The sequence below is a fragment of the Triplophysa dalaica genome, chromosome 11 (genome assembly GCF_015846415.1).
Source record: "Triplophysa dalaica isolate WHDGS20190420 chromosome 11, ASM1584641v1, whole genome shotgun sequence".
In the NCBI taxonomy this organism is placed as follows: domain Eukaryota; kingdom Metazoa; phylum Chordata; class Actinopteri; order Cypriniformes; family Nemacheilidae; genus Triplophysa; species Triplophysa dalaica.
Window position 1 is genome coordinate 19,583,067 of NC_079552.1, and position 19,384 is coordinate 19,602,450.

Here is a 19,384-nt window from a genome sequence, read left to right on the forward strand (position 1 = left end):
AGAATCACTTACCCTGATAGCACACATTAATCTGCATTCATAGCATTAACATCTGGAAGACATCCGCACTAGAGGGTATGCTATATAATTACGGCTATAATTACGGCTTCCCTATGACATACAATCAGGTATTCCTTGACAGTGAAATGTTTTGCGAATTGCATTTCCTGATATTGTAAGCAGTCATTTTGCTGAGTGTTTTGCCAACCAGAAAGGCACACTCGAGCGTGCTCACGTGGTAAAGTAACTTCTATGCATACCCTCTATACATAGCTTGCTCATCTTCAATACGTCTCTACCACGAAGGAAGAGTTTGTCTAAGGAAGAGTTTGTCTAAGGCGTAGGGGAGGGGTTTACTCTCTCAACTGGACAAAACCGGCAGTGATTTTGGGCTACTTTCGTAAAGTTCTACGGCTGCCAAAATGTGTATTTATATTTTAAGGATAAATGTTAGTTGATGAGTTTCCCAATGTGTATTTATACTCAGAATGAATAACTCAACTCAAGGACCGGACCCTTCCTCAAAAGTGTGGGGAACAAGAAGGGCCGGATTATCCAATGGGCATTTTGGGCAAAGCCCAGGGGCCCATGCGCGCTTAGAAAATTTCACATAACAGCTTTTACATGCCATATTCATTCTGCTGTTCGCTTCTCTGGCCCGCACACATGGAGTATGGCACACAAAACAGAGTATATAAACAAGGAAGTCTGTCTTTTGATTAAGTCACTTTTTCTAGCCCTCTATCGGTTTTTGTTCAGAAAAGCACATAGCGACAAAGCACGAGACTTCTTGGATAAACCTTAGATTTCATTCAGTGGTAAAATGTCGGCAGTTCTTCCCCACGAGCACAAGGTCTCTCTTTTCCGGGACAGGGATCCCTTCTTTCCAACAACCTGTCACTGTTATTGACTGTTTGGATAGAAAAATATGAACAAATTTCGTTGTTAATAACATTAGCTGAAATCACGGCTTTTTATTGTGAGTTTTTAGAGGATGTTCGCGTCATGAACTGACAACAGAAACTGAAAATATGTCAATGTGAATGGCTTTATTGTTGTAAAAATAATGAGTTGATACACACTCGCGGCTGTCTTAAATTTAAGCTTATCTTAAACACGTATGAGTTTTTTTACATTTACAGTTGAAAGATAAAGTATGTGAACCCTTTGGGCTTACTTGGATTTCTTCATAAATTGGTCATAAAATGTGTTCTGATCTTCATCTAAGTCACAACAATAGAGAAACACAGTCTGCTTAAACTAATACCGCACAAACATTATACGTTTTCATGTTTTTATTGAACACAACATGTAAACATTCATGGTGCAGTAAGCCCTGGACGGATTACTGTCATCGATGGAAAAATGAATTCCAAAGTTTATCAAGACATTTTGCAGGAAAACTTAATACCATCTGTCCGCCAACTGAAGCTTAACAGAGGATGGACGATGCAACAGGACAACGACCCAAAGCATAGAAGTAAATCAACAACAGAATGGCTTCAACAGAAGAAAATACACCTTCTGGAGTGGCCCAGTCAGAGTCCTGACCTCAACCCGATTGAGATGCTGTGGCATGACCTCAAGAGAGCGATTCACACCAGACATCCTCAACTCAACTCAACTCAACTTTATTTATATAGCGCTTTTTACAATTTTCATTGTTACAAAGCAGCTGTACAATGAGACACATTGAATACAAGTATGAATTCTAAAGCAGCCCCCCCGGCCAGGCAGATAGTGCAAAACAATATGCAAACGGTGGTGAGGAACCCAAAACTCCCATCGAGAAAAAAAACCTCAGGGGAACCCAGGCCCAACCAGGGGATTCCAGTTCCCCTCTGGCAAAAGCTGCTGCCTCTGCACAAGCTCAACAGTGCTTGCACAACAAGGCTTAATACAAATATAAAAATTAAGGATTTAAGATTATCATTAACAATCTAATAGCATTTGAAATGTTGTAGGAAAAACAAAGTTGTCGCGTCCTTTATCCAGCTCTATCCTCTTAGCTCTTGTCAGGTCACCGCTTCCCATTCTCAGCTCTGCCATCAGGTCTGGGCATGAACTGCATCCTGCGGTAACCTTGGAACAAAGAGACAAGACTGGCTGAGAGTAGAGAACTGTTCTGCACTCTTTGATGCAACAAGTACATAATTTGTTGTTGGATGTGTTCCTGGTTCCGGTTGATCTAAATAATGCAGCCTAAATCCTCTGAGGATTAATATTATGGAGGTGTAGTGTATGCAAGATTAAAAAGATGAGTCTTTAGTCTAGATTTAAATTGACAGAGTGTGTCTGCTTGCCGGACCGTGAAGGGAAGAATATTCCAAAGTTTAGGCGCTAGATAAGAAAAGGATCTACCACCTGCACTTGACTTGAGCCTGAGAGCGTAATTTACGTGGAGGTCTATAATACAATAGAAGTTCATTCAAATACTGCGGCGCTAGACCATGTAGGGCTTTATAGGTAATAAGCAAGATCTTAAAGTTAATGCGATGCTTTATAGGTAACCAGTGCAAGGTTGACAGAACTGGGGTTATGTGCTCATAGTTTTTTGTACGTGTAAGAGCTGCCGCGTTTTGAACCAGTTGCAGTTTTTGTAATAGGCCCGCAGGGCAACCACCTAGAAGTGCATTACAATAATCTAGTCTTGATGTCATGAATGCATGAATTAATTTCTCTGCATCTGACAGTGACAGCATATGACGTAATTTGGATATATTCTTAAAATGGAAAAATGCAATTTTACAGGTGTTGGCGACATGGCTTTCAAATGACAGAGTACTGTCGAATACAACGCCAAGATTCTTAGCTGATGACGAGGATTTTATGGGGCATCCGTCAATCGTTAAGCAGTATTCTTGGTTGTTACGCATAGCAGTTTTCGGTCCAGTAAGTAACACTTCTGTTTTGTCCGAGTTTAGTAGTAAAAAATTGTTACTCATCCACATTTTTAAGTCAACTATGCAATCCTTTATTCGATGGAACTGCTGGGTTTCATGAGGCTTCGAGGAAATATAAAGTTGAGTATCATCAGCATAACAGTGAAAGCTAATTCCGTGTCGCTTTATTATATCTCCTAGAGGTAGCATGAATAATGCGAAGAGCAGAGGCCCCAAGACTGAGCCCTGAGGTACACCGTACTGGACTTGTGATTTGCGGGACACCTCATTGTTTATTGCTACAAATTGAAAACGGTCGGATAAATAAGACTTAAACCATTTCAATGCTATTCCGTTAATGCCGACATAATTTTCGAGTCTATGTAGAAGTATGCTGTGGTCAATGGTGTCAAATGCAGCACGAAGGTCTAGCAGCATTAATAACGAAATACAGCCACGGTCAGACGCTAAAAGCAGATAATTTGTAACTCTGATCAAAGCAGTCTCTGTACTGTGACAAGCTCGAAATCCAGACTGGAATTCTTCATTAATGTCATTCCTTTGGAGGAAGGAGCATAATTGAGTTAAAAACTACTTTTTCCAGAACTTTAGATATAAAAGGTAAATTCGATATAGGCCTGTAATTCCCTAGTTCTTTAGGGTCGAGTTTGGTTTTTTTTTAAAAGAGGGCTTATAACAGCCACCTTAAATGCTTTAGGCACATGTCCTAATGTCAGAGATGAGTTAATAATACTGAGAAGAGGATCTATAATTTCTGGGAGCATTTCTTTCAGTAGTTTTGTAGGTATAGGGTCTAGCATGCATGTTGTTGATTTAGATGATCTAATGATTTTAGACAGTTCATCGTGATCTACTGTAGAAAATAATTGCAATTTCTCCTTAGGGGTGCTGTAGTTAGTTTGTTCAGCGGATTTCACTACAGGTTGCATTGTTATAATTTTTTCTCTTATATCTTGGATTTTACTCGTGAAGTAGTTCATAAATTCATCACTGTTATGCTGATAATCAGAATCTGACGTCGATGACGACTTATTTTTTATTAATTTAGCCACGGTGTTAAATAAAAACCTAGGGTTGTGATGGTTTTCCTCTATAATTGTTGAAAAGTTTTTTTCTTAAAGTTGCGCTCCATTTTCCGGGACGCTTTTTTTAGAGTCTGAGTGTGTTCATTATACCACGGTGTTGGGCTGCTATTTTTAATTTTCTTTAAACGCAGAGGAGCAACTGTGTCTAATATTTCCGAGAAAGTAGAGTTAAAATTTTCAATAGTAGTGTCAAAATCATCAACGCTTTTACTCATGCTAGATATTTTAGACAATTCAGGCAGATTATCGAGAAACGCATCTTTGGTAGTTGAAGTAATCGTTCTCCCATATTTGTAACAAGGAGTTTGATTTGCAGCCGTAGGCCATTGAAGCAAACATAATATCAGATAATGATCCGAAATATCTTCACTCTGCTGAACGATTTTAATCGTCCACATTTATACCATAAGAAAGTATTAAATCTAAAGTATGATTACGAAGGTGAGTGGGTCCTGACACATGTTGACTAACGCCCATGGAGTTAAGAGTGTCTTTGAAAGCCAGTCCCAAGGCATCTGTATCATTGTCTACATGGATATTAAAGTCACCGACGACAAGGACTCTATCTGCGGCCAGTACTAGTTCTGATAAGAACCCACCAAAATCTTTAATAAAATCTGTGTGGTGCCCTGGAGGCCTATATACAATAGCTAGAATACATTTTAAAAATGTTTTGTCCTTAGTATTAGGTGTCGATACATGAAGTACCATGACTTCAAAATAATTGTATTTAAAATTAGACTTCTGAGAGGTGATAAAAGAATTATTGTAAAGTGCAGCGACATCTCCACCTCTACCTTTTAGACGAGGCTCGTGTTTATAGTAATAATCTTGGGGAACGGATTCATTTAGAGTAATATAATCATCTGGCTTTAGCCATGTTTCTGTCAAACAAAGCATGTCTATTTTATGATCGGTTATCAAATCGTTAACAAAAAGTGCTTTATTTGAGAGAGATCTAATATTAAGCAATCCGAGTCGTAACAGTTGATTATCTGTATTTTGTTCATGTTTGATTTGTTTAACGTGTATTAAATTACTTTCAAGAGGTTTGCGCAATATCTTATGTTTGCTAATCCGGGGGACAGACACAGTCTCTATTTTATGTTGTTTGTAAAAAGGGATTATTACATGTTGTATATTTTGTGTATTCTGTAACGCGAGACGGCAAGCAGACAGATTTCTAGAGAGGAGGGAAACCCCATCCCAGGAGGGATGGAGACCATCTCGTTTCAACAGGTCAGGTCTGCCCTCAAAACTCTTCCAGTTATTTATAAAATCTATATTATTCTGCAGGCACCACTCAGACAACCAGCCATTTAGTGATGATAATCTGCTATAAATCTCATCACCACGGTAAGCAGTAAGGGGGCCAGAGAATATTACAGTGTCTGACATCGTTTTTGCGAGCTCACACACCTCTTTAATATTATCTTTAGTGATCTCCGATTGACGGAGTCTAACATCATTTGTGCCGACGTGAATAACAATCTTACTGAATTTACGATTAGTCTTAGCCAGCACATTTAAATTTGACTTGATGTCAGGCGCTCTGGCTCCCGGTAAACATTTGACTTTGGTGGCTGGTGTCTCTATGTTAACGTTCCGGACAATAGAATCACTAGGGCACTTTCAGCAGGTTTCTCAGTCGGTGCGTCACTGAGTGGGGCAAACCTGTTCGAGACTTTAATCGGAACGGTTGAGTGATGTTTTGTCCTGCGACTATGCCGTCTCACCGTCACAAAGTTTCCCAGCTGCAGGGGATTTTCAACCGGAACCGAGCTGTGTGCGCTAACATTGCTCGCATCCGAAGTGTTTTCTACAGTCCTAACACTCTTACTATCCTCAAATAAAGATTGGATGCGAGACTCTAATTCTAAGATCTTCTCCGTCAGCCTAACTACTTCCCTGCATTTATCACATGTAAAACCCTCGCCGTTGACAGAGAAAGCTAAGCTAAACATATGACATGAGGTGCAAGTAACAACAATAGGAATAGAAGCCATAACTCACCGGGTATGAAGTGCAATCCTAACTTACCAAGGTTGCTTGATGAGTCTTAGTATATACACTTAAAAAGAGAAACAGTTAGAACACAAGACAAATAGGGGGAGATGATATTCCACAATGTAAACAGAAGGCAAGCCAACACGCTAATATGCTAGCGGCGTTACGTTTCAATTACTATAGGTTTAAAATATAAAGTTATAAATAATTCGGCAACGACAGTGATAGGTAACAATAGAAAAATACACTAATAATAAGACCAAATGTGAGGTGAAGCAAGTGTCAGAGGATACAAACTAGCCGCCGGCAGCGACATCCCAAGAATATTGCTGAACTGAAACACTTTTGTAAAGAGGAACGGTCCAAAATTTCTCCTGACCGTTGGGCAGGTCTGATCTGCAACTATAGGAAACGTTTGGTTGAGGTTATTGCTGCCAAAGGAGGGTCAACCAGTTATTAAACCCAAAGGTTCACATACTTTTTCCACCCTCCACTATGAATGTTTACATGTTGTGTTCAATAAAAACATGAAAACGTATAATGTTTGTGCGGTATTAGTTTAAGCAGACTGTGTTTCTCTATTGTTGTGACTTAGATGAAGATCAGAACACATTTTATGACCAATTTATGAAGAAATCCAAGTAAGCCCAAAGGGTTCACATACTTTTTCTTTCAACTGTATTTGGTGCGTGGTTCCTTGCCAATTATGAGTGATTTTATATTGATGTAATGTTGATCAGTAGCTCCCTTACTTTACCAATATTCAGACTTCATTATTAGGTAATCCACAGTGCTTTTAAATAGCCTGCATTGCAAAATGTTTACATACACACAAATACGATGATGTCGTAATAAGTAGGCTAAAGAAGTATACTTACATACAAAAGCCTACTCGTTAATGGCGTTTACTGATAAACATTACATGCTACATAAGAACGGGAGTCGCGAGGTGTTTGTTACACAAATAAAGTTTAACAAATTGACAATTTACTCTTTACTCTATTTACTTGCAGTATAGTATTGACAATCACTGCCCATTTATTAATAGAAAAAATGAAGATGAAAATATTTGAAAATTACAATTACAATGTCCAGATTCACAAAGTCCAGATTCACTTTGATAAACTTGACGAAAATACAGTAAAGTGCAAAATGTACAGCGCTAAGCTGCATACAAAACATACAAATCTACTACAAGTTTGATTCGTTATCATCTTGTAATTTGTCTACACCCGCGATGCAATGTATCAAAGACAAAAAAGAAACCGAACAAGGCATTTGTTGCATCTCTTCGCGCTGAATCCAGCGTACAAAATTTCTGTTAATAATGTGTTCTGGTGTTGTATTCGCGCTGCTCTTGTGCGTTTTCAATCCATTCCCAGGGAAGCTAAGATCGCGTGGCATCCACGCTACAGAGCAAAGTGAGCATTCCTCTGCTCCTTGAGCCCCAACGTGCACTAAAGTTGATAAGAGTAGATTCAAAACGCTCGCCCTGCTCTGCACCAGTATATTTGGACCAATATATATTTGGCCTAAGTGTCATAAAAAGGAGAAGAAAATATGGGAGAATAAATAGAGTCAGATATGTATAGAGAATGGATGGGATAATCCCGACAAAATGTCAGTGCCACTGGCACCAAAAATTAGGTATATGGAAAGAAGAGCTCATGAAAGATTAAAGAGGCATGTAAAAGAGAAAGGCAAAGTAAAGTGGATTAATAGGGGTAAACATTCAAACCAAGAAGAAGAGTATAGAACAGATCTCAGGTTGTGGACGCGAATTGCACTTACTGCAACGGCCCTCAGTCCTGCTAGAACCAAGAGTTCAGGGGACCGTGCAAAGATAGTGAAGGCAGACAAAGAAATAACAAAGAAGTCAGGAAGTGCAAAGGGTAACACCTCTGATCAGGCAGCATATTCCCCGGCCCCAAAAATATATCCGGATTTGCAACTATTGACCAAACCCCCATCGTATGAGACATTGTAATTTTAAACAGTTGTGAATTGTAATTGTACAAAGTGAAACAGGATTTTAATTCGCTCATACACACACGATTTAATACAAAAAAAAAATGTACCACTGAAATCACAGAAAATATTACTTTACAATTGTACAAATTTATGATTTCCAGAACCAAGGGACTCCAACCCCGAATTTATGGTAATTAATAAAACCAAGGGACTCCAACCCGAATTTATTATTATAGGACTTTAACCTATACTTCTTTATACAGGACTTTAACCTATATTTTCTGAGGGACTTTAACCCACTTTTTAAAGTAGGACTTTATCCCACTGCTCTAAAGTAGGACTTTAACCCACTGCTCTTAAGTAGGACTTTAACCCACTGCTTTATAGTAGGACTCGAACCCACTGCTTTATAGTAGGACTCGAACCCACTGCTTTATAGCAGGACTCTAACCCACTGCTTTATAGTAGGACTCGAACCCACTGTTATGGTTACGCCGAACCACAGAAATCGATACCACTTATCTGTTCAACAAACTTCAAATCTTCTTCATATATTTACTTACATGAGATGTTCATCAAATTCAACACATCAATTTAGTTTATCCAATTTGCAGAATTCGACTAAACAGGTTTCTGCTTACCTCAATTTTCTTATTCGGCTGTGTGTTGAACCTGAATCCGTCTCGCGTTTGGGGTCCGGTTCTCTGCTGGTCTCTAGATCGCTTAAAAATGCCTCCTTTTCTCCGGTTTTACCGGCGTCGGGGTCACCAATTGTTGGACTTTAAGGGCGTCCTGCATGTTCAAAAATTGAAGGAAGGCAATCTCTAACAAGTATTGAAGTTTATTGGTCAGAAAGTATCAAAATACAGCGCGCTGGGTTGCTGGACAACACTCCTCTGTCCTTCCAAGGAACAACAACCCCCACAGCACATATTCACAGCATTTATTGTTATTTAACACCGATCTCTCTTCTGCTGGGGGCAGGATCTTCCTTGTTTTCACCAATCACCAACTTCTGCCTTATCTCGTTCCTGTAAAACACTTCTGAAACAACATTCCAGATACCTCCCCCAACCCCCTAAACAACTGCAGCCGAAGATGCCCCGTCTCCCCCCAAACTCACATTCCTCTGCTACAAGCAATTCCCATCAGGACACAGCCTGGGCATCAAATGTATGCATCAAAACACTCACAATATTATGACTTCACCTCCAAACAAGACAAAACCAATCAAATTATTAAATGCAATTACGCAACTGATTAAATGATCAAATCCTTCACAACCACAATGACTAGATACACCGGCTTGGCGGCCATCTTGAGAACAGGCTCTGGACTTGCGGAGACATGTCTCAAACACCTGTAAAATTGTGTTTTTCCATTTTAAGAATATATCTAAACTACTTCATTAGCTGTCACTAGTGTTGTTTTTGGCTGCGTGTTTTAATTTTTAGTTTTAGTCTGGTTTTTGTGTCAAGCTGTCATTTTAGTTTTTATTGGTTTTAGTCACGTTCATACTCTTTTTAGTCTAGTCAGGTTTTATTCCACGAAATCGGATGACATTTACTTACATTTTGGTCAATGAAAATTGTATTTAGTCGCTTTTTAGTAATGCAATTCTATTTAACCCAGTCAATATAGTATAAATACCTAGTATAGACAATTTTTTTTTTCTTTTAGCCAAGCCCATTTCAAACAAGGTTATCTTATTATATTATTGGTACGTTGTAGACTAAGAATACATCCATCCCAGACACAGACGATGCTCTGATTTGAATTTATGGCCATCGGTAGGGGTGGGAATCTCTAGGCACGTCACGATGCAATTCGATTTCATTTCAGAGGACTGCCATGCAACTATAAAACGATTCTCAATGCATCTTTTTCCAATACAAATTTTCCTTTTCTTTTGATTAAAATCAAACTATTTGTAATTACCCAGACAGATTTGAATTCCAATATCCTTTATTAATAAAACAAATGGAAGTGATTTCGCAATTCAACTGGAAGGTAAAATTTGCCAGCAATATAAAGAAACAACAGGAAAGGAGTGCACATAGCACTGGAGCTAGAGAGGTTTAAAATTTGGTAGCACACGCCAAAAAACCCAGCGCCTAAACTTTGGAATAGTCTTCCCTGCACTGTCCGGGAGGCAGACACACTCTCAGTTTAAATCTAGACTAAAGACGCATCTTTTTATTCTTGAATACACTACACTTCCATAATATAAATCCTGAGGTTAACACACTGAGCAGGATGTAGTTCATGCCCGGATCTGATTTAGAGCCGAGAATGGAAAGCGGCGACCTGAGAAGAGCTGAGATGATAGAGCTGTATAAAGAAGGATGCAGCAACTTGACAATTCTTCACTACAAAATTTCAAATGCTATTCGATTATTAATGATAATCTTAAACCTACAATTTACCTTATTAGTAATTTTATTTATATAGGACTTGAAATATGTGAAATATAAAGCGTTTTTTTTTATTAGCAAATTGAACTTCCATTGTTAAACACCCCCAAAACATAATCAAAGCCTCAAAAACAGCTAAATATTGTCTCCTTTATTGAGCTGGTTCAGGTGTGTTTGATTAGGTTTGAGATAAAACTACAGTGGCCCTCCAGGATCAAGGTTCCCCACCCCTGCTCATGATAGATACAGTTCTTGGAGGGTGGACAAGGGCAGCACCAAAACGTCCTGCTTAAATGTAAAAACAAATGTGAGTGTGTTGTACTTTAGAAGGTGGTAAAAGTTCAGCTTTTTTTTTGTTCAGCAACAGGCATGTGTTCAACCTTATGTCAAGCAAGTTTGGAGAATCAGGTGGAGTACCAGAGTGAGACTAATTCTATTGATGGAATAGAGCAAGTTAAGGAATGAGGCACAAAATATATAAATTGCATGGTGCTCCGCTGGGATAACAACCTTAAGGATGTTTTTGTCCTCTCCCTTAAGCTGAATTTCATCTCTATGTGAGAGCTAACCGACTAGGAACAAGAATGGTCAAACTTGTAGATAACACAGCAAGCTGAAATTTCTGCACAATTTTATAAATCAACATTTGAATTTTAAACTCCCTGGTGAAAAAATAATATGCCAAGAATATTAAGTTTTGGTATACTAAAGTGTACTAACAATCAGACTAATAATCAGTATACTTTAAGTATGTTAATGATTAGTTAACTTAAAGAGTGCTATTTTGGGAATACTAATTTTGTACTAAATATATTTAAGTTGAATTTTAATTGTGATAAAGCACAATTTCAAGTGTATTTAGTGTACTTTCATGTGCTAAAGTGGAACAACTTCAAGTATGTTTAGCATACTTTAAGCATATACCTTTATATACGAATTAATTATGTGCTTGATTAGTGAACTAAAAGTTTGTTAAAAGTACATTACAAATGCATTATAAGTTTGTTTCAAATGTGCAATCAATATACCATGGATCTGTTTGTTTTGCAGTAGTAGTAAACTGTATGATTGTAATATTTAAATACAAAAAAAATGCTATTTGCAATTACGCAACTGATTAAATGATCAAATCCTTCAATCCCTCTCTTGACCTCTGAAAGAGGTCACACATAATCCTCATCATCATCTCCCTCATCATCTGATATTTTGGTTGGTTGCTAACAGGGCAATGGTATACGGGGGTGGGGTAAAATCTTTTTTTTATTGCCGCCTCATGGTTAAGTTTTTTTTTTTTTTTTTTTTTTAACAATCTGTAAAAGTTTGAAAAGTAGAAAAAGTAGAAAAATCCTATCTAAAGCTTATGAAATACCCTTATAATGCTTATAATGAATATATGGTTATGACTATGTCCACTCCTGTGAACACTTCACTTAAGATGCTCTGGACTCTTTGGAAATCTAGTTTGTCCAGACCCCAGCCCAGCCGGGGTACAGAAACACTTCTCACTCTATGTTCTACACATCAGTCTCTCATGTGTCTTAAACTATTGGTGAAATCTTTGTATGGGGGGAGGTCAGTGCATTTTACTTTTGTGATTAGGTGAAAAATAGTTCTACCGTCTTCCTCATGGGATATTGCACATTCACCTGATTTTTTGTTTTGCTGTCTCACTTTCTCCCCCCTATACCTGTTTTTAAATGTCACTGCAATACCTGCTCCATATGCACAGTCTTCACTTACACAGTGCGCTAGAGGTTCCTCTGGTGGACTTGAAAAAATGTCACCTTTCTTTTGTATGACCTGTAAAAGTTGAAGTTTTCCTGAAGTTTTTTGTACGTCACTCTCAACACCTTCCCTCTCTTGGACCTGAGAACTCAGGTCCACAGCCGTTTGCTCAAGAGACCTGCCTGGGGGATCACAAGCAACACAAGAAGACAAATGATAACAGGTGTCGCCTTTTCCTTGGAGGCGGACACAGTGGGATGTTCGTGAGGTGACACGCAGTGGTTTAGACCACCTGGGCTCATTCCACTTCCTGCGGAAGGTCTTCAGTCGCACCCACTCAGTGGGTGGTGGAACAGGTTCTGGTTCGACCTGCTGGGAGACATCTAGGAAGAAACTTAGAGAGTAGTCAGCACAATTCAAAAGAGCTGCATGTGCCAATTGTGCTTTCAATGTGATAAAAGCCTGTTCTGCTTCAGGGGGCCATTTTAATTCAGCTTTTAAATTTTTCATACCCTGCTCTTTCACGATATGTCTAAGGGGCGTGGTTAAGGAAACATACATAGGGATGTAATTTCTGCTGAAACCTGTGAGGCCAAGAAAGGAAAGCATGTCCTTTACATTGGTTGGCTTGGGATTTGTTAGAATGCTGTCACTTTGACGATGGGAGAGTAGAGCTCTGTGGTTGGTGAATATAAGACCATGTCATACCCTGTTAGTTGCCAGTCAGTTACTTTTCTCAATCGTTTGGTCATCCCTCCTAACTCTCTTGCTTCATGGCCTGGGTGCAGTGCCATGGAAATGTGTGGTGCAGCTGTGTCTGTCATTTCATACCATTTCTGCTGTTCCTCAGTCAGAGTAATAGGGGCCACAACACCTTCCTTCCCTATGTATAGGCCATTCCCTGTAAGACGCCATCTATTTCCTTCTATGCCATTAAACAGCTCATGGTACATGACATTGTCATTTCTGTCATAGAACAGTGTGCAATGGAGGGGGTCAATGGGCGTTAAGAAAATATCTATATCTGTTATCCATGGCCGGTGATTGTTATACAATGACACTACACTCGTTTGAGATGGGGAAATATCTAATTCTACCCAGTAAATGTCAGCAGCCTCTTTCAGTGGGCCTCCTAACAGGACATTTTGTGTGTAACCCATTTCTGCAGCCAGCGAACAATTAACTTGTGTGCCATCTAGAAAACTTACAATTACCCCTTATGGTGAACATAAAATGCTAGCGCCTAATTTGATCATTAAGTCTCTACCCAACAGGGGTACTGGGGCGTTGGAGGAGTACAGGAATGAGTGCGGTAAGCTCTGATTTGCAACATGTACAGTTAGATTTTTTTGTCATAGGCCATCTTGCCCCAGTGTCCACCAGGGCTTTTAGTGGTTTTTCGTTGACCACTATTTCCATGAGGGGTTCAGCCATCCCCCTCATGGTTTTTCTCTGGAGGCCCTTTCAAAACTCCTCCGCGTCTTCCTCCTGGCCCCATGTTGGGAGCACGGGCGCCTGCATTGAAGGAAACGGGAGTGTTTGCCCCGGGTTGTGTGGGGTTGGTGGTCCATGTGGCCCCCTGCCTTGACCACGACCATAAGGTGCACCTCTACGAGGACCCCATCCCTCCGCAGGTGCCCCTATATGATCTTCCGCTGTCTGGTAGGGACATTCCTTTTGCCAATGTTCAGCAGCTCCACACTCAAAACAAGCACCCCTCCCTCGTCCACCACCCCCGTTCCCTCGTCCCATATATCCTCGGTTCCCACCCCCCTGTCCTCTATAGCCTCCCCACTGACCCCTCTGTGACCATTGGAATGGGTACGCACCCTCACGGTCGTAACCAAAATCTGGGGGAATGAAGGGAGGTGCTAAACTGGGTGATGCAGTAGCCTGTTGCTGGGGCATTTGTTTAAATTTGGCTGAGCCAGTACTCATTTTTGCTACCTCTAATTGTAATTTTAACAGTTGATTTTTTGTTTTTTCCAATTCCTCTGACTCTTTGTCTTGTTTATCAACAGCCCTGTCTATGTGGTGCACTAAATGTCTCTCCCAGACCTCATTGGAGGCCACTGGTATGTCTGGGTTGTTTTTCCATAACCTGTTTTACACCGTTGGGGGCTCCTGTCATTACTGCTGTTCTGAAAATGTCACGTGTTATAGGGTTATTCAGACTGTTTTCCTCTACCATCTGTTCCCACTCCGCTGCACACCGGAAATAGTACCCTGAGCCAGTCTCTACTGGTTTAATGCGGAACTTAATATTTTGATACGCTGTTGGTGGTGTAGGAAATTGTCTTCTCAGCACTGCACTAACAGCAGTGCTGACCAATGTATATTGTTCATTATTTGCCACATCCTGTATTCTAGCATTTCTTTCAAATTCAAGCATTTGTGATGTTGTGAAAATTTGGCCCAATAGACATCTTAAGTCTCCCACTGCCAATGTAGTTCCATGACATAAGGCCATCAATTTATTTAGCCATCTCCCTCCCCCTGAGGTGATGGGGGTAATTTGGCCAACACTGCGGTCATATCACTATGACTCCATGGCTGGTATTTAGCCTGTCCCTGTCCTCCCTGCACTAATGGCATTTGTATTCCAGCGCGCAATTGGTGGCTGGCGGTAAAATCATTCTTGCCTTCCTCATCATCATTCTGTCTAAATGAGTCTACATGGCCTGGGTGTGAAATGTCCCAGATCCTGGATCTGACTGGAATTTACCTACTTCCAGCATGGCTACCTAACCTCTCTCTTTCCATTGCTCTGGTTCTTTTTGCAATAGGGGAGATAATAGAGTTGAGCCGGATACTCTGCTGAAACGAGTATCCGGTACGGATAAAGCACTTTTGCCGAGTACGAGTAATACGAGTCAATATCTGTGCTCGGATTGAATAAAAATCCTCATTGGGTAGCTGACTGTGTCTGCGTTCTGTGATAGTCACAGCGCCCCTCCCCTACACACATACAGATGCATTGTGTTGCTGACTGTGGTCGCAGCTCTCTCTCTCCGTCTCTCACTCGGTCACTTAGGTTCGCGGATCTTTTCCGTAAACGTTTAGGGTTTCTTCAGCTTCAGGTTTGTTTTTTATTTCGGTTTGTAGTACTTACTTATTAACCAGTAGAGTTTGGTAAACGTGGGGTTTGTTCAAACGTGGTGTTTGGTAGAATGCGACTCACTGTTTCAGCAGAGTTTCAGCAGAGTCTCTGCATTTCTTTTTTAAACCGTCAGCTGGCTCTAACCAGTTTTTAATTAAAAGTTAAAAAAATAAAGTTATGTTGAGATGAAAACTCTTGTTCATTACATTTTACTTCATAATTGCAACCGCATGTGTTGTATTCATTGTTGCAAACCTTATTCTGTATATAGTTTGTTTGTCATCGTGATCAAAACCATTGATCTGAAGCTCAATGCTGATGGTGTCATGTAAATATTTTTCTAATCAGCATTAAATATAACAATTTCTGATCAACCCATATCAATTGCATGCTTAAAATAACATACCGGTTAAAGCCCCGCCCATCTCAAGACAACCCGACCATATTTCCGGGTAAAATCCCACCTACTTCCTGGTTAGGCCCCGCCCAGTCCGAGTACAGATACGGATACAGCTAATTCATATGGTTGACAGATACAGATAATGCTGTACTCGCTCATCCCTAGTAGATAACATTGTTCCTTTAATAGTCACATCCATATGTGTTGTCTCGTCTCCTTCATCACTATCTAAACTCTGTCGGCTATGCAATGAAACAGGGGATGTGTGGTGATATTTTAGCTCTCCACACGCCTCTTCCCCGTCCCCTTGTGGAATGTGTTCATTCTGTCCTTCTCTCTCGGGGGTTATCTGCTGTGGTTGTTAACTGACTAATCTTGAGTTGGTTTAATTTCTGTCTCAATTCATTTACTTCAGACGTTATGTCAGGCAATTCTACATCTACGTCTCCTTTGTTCACTTTAACCATAACTTGCTGTAGGTTTGTCTCATACGATGGGGGTTTGGTCAATAGTTGCAAATCCGGATATATTTTTGGGGCCGGGGAATATGCTGCCTGATCAGAGGTGTTACCCTTTGCACTTCCTGACTTCTTTGTTATTTCTTTGTCTGCCTTCACTATCTTTGCACGGTCCCCTGAACTCTTGGTTCTAGCAGGACTGAGGGCCGTTGCAGTAAGTGCAATTCGCGTCCACAACCTGAGATCTGTTCTATACTCTTCTTCTTGGTTTGAATGTTTACCCCTATTAATCCACTTTACTTTGCCTTTCTCTTTTACATGCCTCTTTAATCTTTCATGAGCTCTTCTTTCCATATACCTAATTTTTGGTGCCAGTGGCACTGACATTTTGTCGGGATTATCCCATCCATTCTCTATACATATCTGACTCTATTTATTCTCCCATATTTTCTTCTCCTTTTTATGACACTTAGGCTCCGCCTGAGCTAGTAACATATCCACTACACTTTGCCACTGGTCTAAAATTAGCATACCTCCCCAGTAGCAAATACATCTGGCCCAGACTTGGCATTAAACTGGCACAGCCGGCATTCGGTCGGCACTGGCATAAGGCACATGAACTGAACATGGACCGAATATGGATGAGGTGGCACTGACTTTAAGGTGGCAAACAACTTATGGGGCAGTTGTTAACCGCATAATTAGGCCCAGATTTCTAATTTAGAACTGTAGGCCACATATGTATTGCCGGACTCTACATAACTTAATTTACATTTACATAATGGTTTACCCATTACGCTCACATACAATATTAAGCACACTTTGAGCTTAAATAAAAAAAATTGCTTTACAGCAGTCTCTAATTGGTGGAGACATTTTCGGCAGAGCTGTTCGACATCATGCGGCACTGCGAGAACCGACAAGGCGGATGACATCACATTACCGCGAGAAAGAGTCGAGAGCCATCTGCTTAATACGCTTTTGAATCACTCTCGCGGTAATGTGATGTCACCCGCTTGCAGTGCCGCATGAAGTCCAACAATTCTACCGAAAATATGTCCACCAATTAGAGACTGCTGTCAAGCGAAAGGTGAAGACCTTGCAACGGCCAACCAATCATATGAACCACTACGAATGAGGTATTTTGCCGCTCTCAAACTTTGAACTTGGGCGCGGCGGGAGAAGTGAGCATTTGAAGGAGGCGTGGCTGACTAACTGTCACAAACTGTCTAGTGTCCACAGGCGGAATTTCAGCAAGAGGTTAGTGAAAAAAGCATTTGTTTCTAAATTAAGTATGTTTTGTGTAATATTGCCAATTAGAGCATCGCTCATTGTAACGTTAATATACTCTGTTGACTTTTGTCGTGTAGCGCTGCTCGCTTCTATACGGTGTTTTTCCTTAGTAAAGTGTAGTGAATATCTTTTACACAGACGGTGCATGCGGTGGCTAAAATCTAATACATTTTTACACTTCTCATAATGAAACAAAGGGCTCGAACGAAAGTTGTTTTGTCAAAGCTTTAGTCAGTCAGGTCCGATTGGCGGACTTAACACGCACTCACACACAGGCACACATACGTTGCGTTCCTCGTCCGGCATTTTGAGACGTACGATTGCCGCAGTGGTTTTCTGTATAGACACCCCCAAAACGTTTGGCATTTCTTAACATATTTAAATGGTTTACAAATTTAGTACAAATGTATCTTACTTAATATCTCAATAGTTAGACTTAAGTTGTCAAATGTAAATGTTGTGATAATGAATTGTGAAATATCCATTAATTTTGCCTGTTATTCATAAGAAACCACCATTTCACAATGTTCAGTGATATGTTATGTTCTTTTATATATCCCGCAAAACAGTTAAAGCAGCAAAACATGAATGTGATATATTAAAACAAATAACATTGTTCATTGTAACAAGTCTGAAAAAGCAGTATATCGTAATATAGTACAAATGCATTATTTTGATTTTGCCCAGTATTTTAAAGGAATACTTCACCCAAAATGAAAATTCTGCCATCATTTACTCAGCTTCGAACTGTTCCAAATCTGAACTCCAACTCATGTGCATTTAATGTACTTTAAATTACATCACGATTAGCTTAATATGTAAATTAAAACATGGCATCATCCAGCGCCATAGTCTTACCAACAGGATTTTGTGAGACCGTTGTCCCACAAGTATCATCTTATAATTGACTTTGATTCTCATTTGAATCTACAAAAATATATTTATATAAATTAAAAATGTGTAATATTCTTGTTTTTTGTGTGTTTCAGGTTGAAGGACGAAAGACACGGTATGGTCACCAGTTAAAAGGAAAAAGCAATGTGTTATATGAGTAATGTATGACTAATGTTATTTCAGGTGAACACACTGGCTCTCAAAGGTGGGACGGACACTCGTGAGTGTGTTTGGAGGATTATGCACGCACTGATTACAAACTCATTCGCAAAGAATATCAACATGAAAGGAGTGAATGGGAAGATTGGCTTCCAGCGCCTACAGAAACGGAATGTTGTGATTGGTAAGTTGATCTGTATGACAGTGTCACTCAAATATTTCATAATGAGAAAAATTCATTATTTGAATTGATAGGGATGGGCATTATGATCAAATTTCGTTTTGAGAATTTGGCAGGTTGGAAAAATGAGTACTGGTTTAATTAGGGGCGGGGCGTGTCCCTCATTGTGACAATAAAACAATAGGGGCTGGCTGCAGAAGATAAGGGTGAGTGGAGCTCCTTCTCAAATGCAGAAATACATCACCTACATTCGAGAGCGGAAATATGCTACTTTTCGATATGATTATTTAAACTACTTACTTATGCTCAACATATTTCTGTTCGAGCGCTCCAGTGGAGGAGACGTATTTCCGCTTTTGAGTGGAGCTCCACTTGCCTCATCATCTGTAGCCAGACCCATCTCCAATAAAAGGATTCTAATTGCAACACTGATACGAAAATGATTGAGTAAATAATTAAATCAGCACTGTTAGATTATTAAAATTTTACTATCAATGTTTTTAAAAATACAGGAAACATTTAAAAGAAATATTAGCGTGAGGTAAAGCGTCATCTCTGCCCTGTCGCATTTCTGTCTGTCAGTGTCTGATGGTAAAGTCTCTTATGCTTGTCTAATAGTAGTGGCCTCACCTGACATTTTGTGTCCAAATATACTGGTGCAGAGCAGGGCGAGCGTTTTGAATCTACTCTTATCAACTTTAGTGCACGTTGGGGCTCAAGGAGCAGAGGAATGCTCACTTTGCTCTGTAGCGTGGATGCCACGCGATCTTAGCTTCCCTGGGAATGGATTGAAA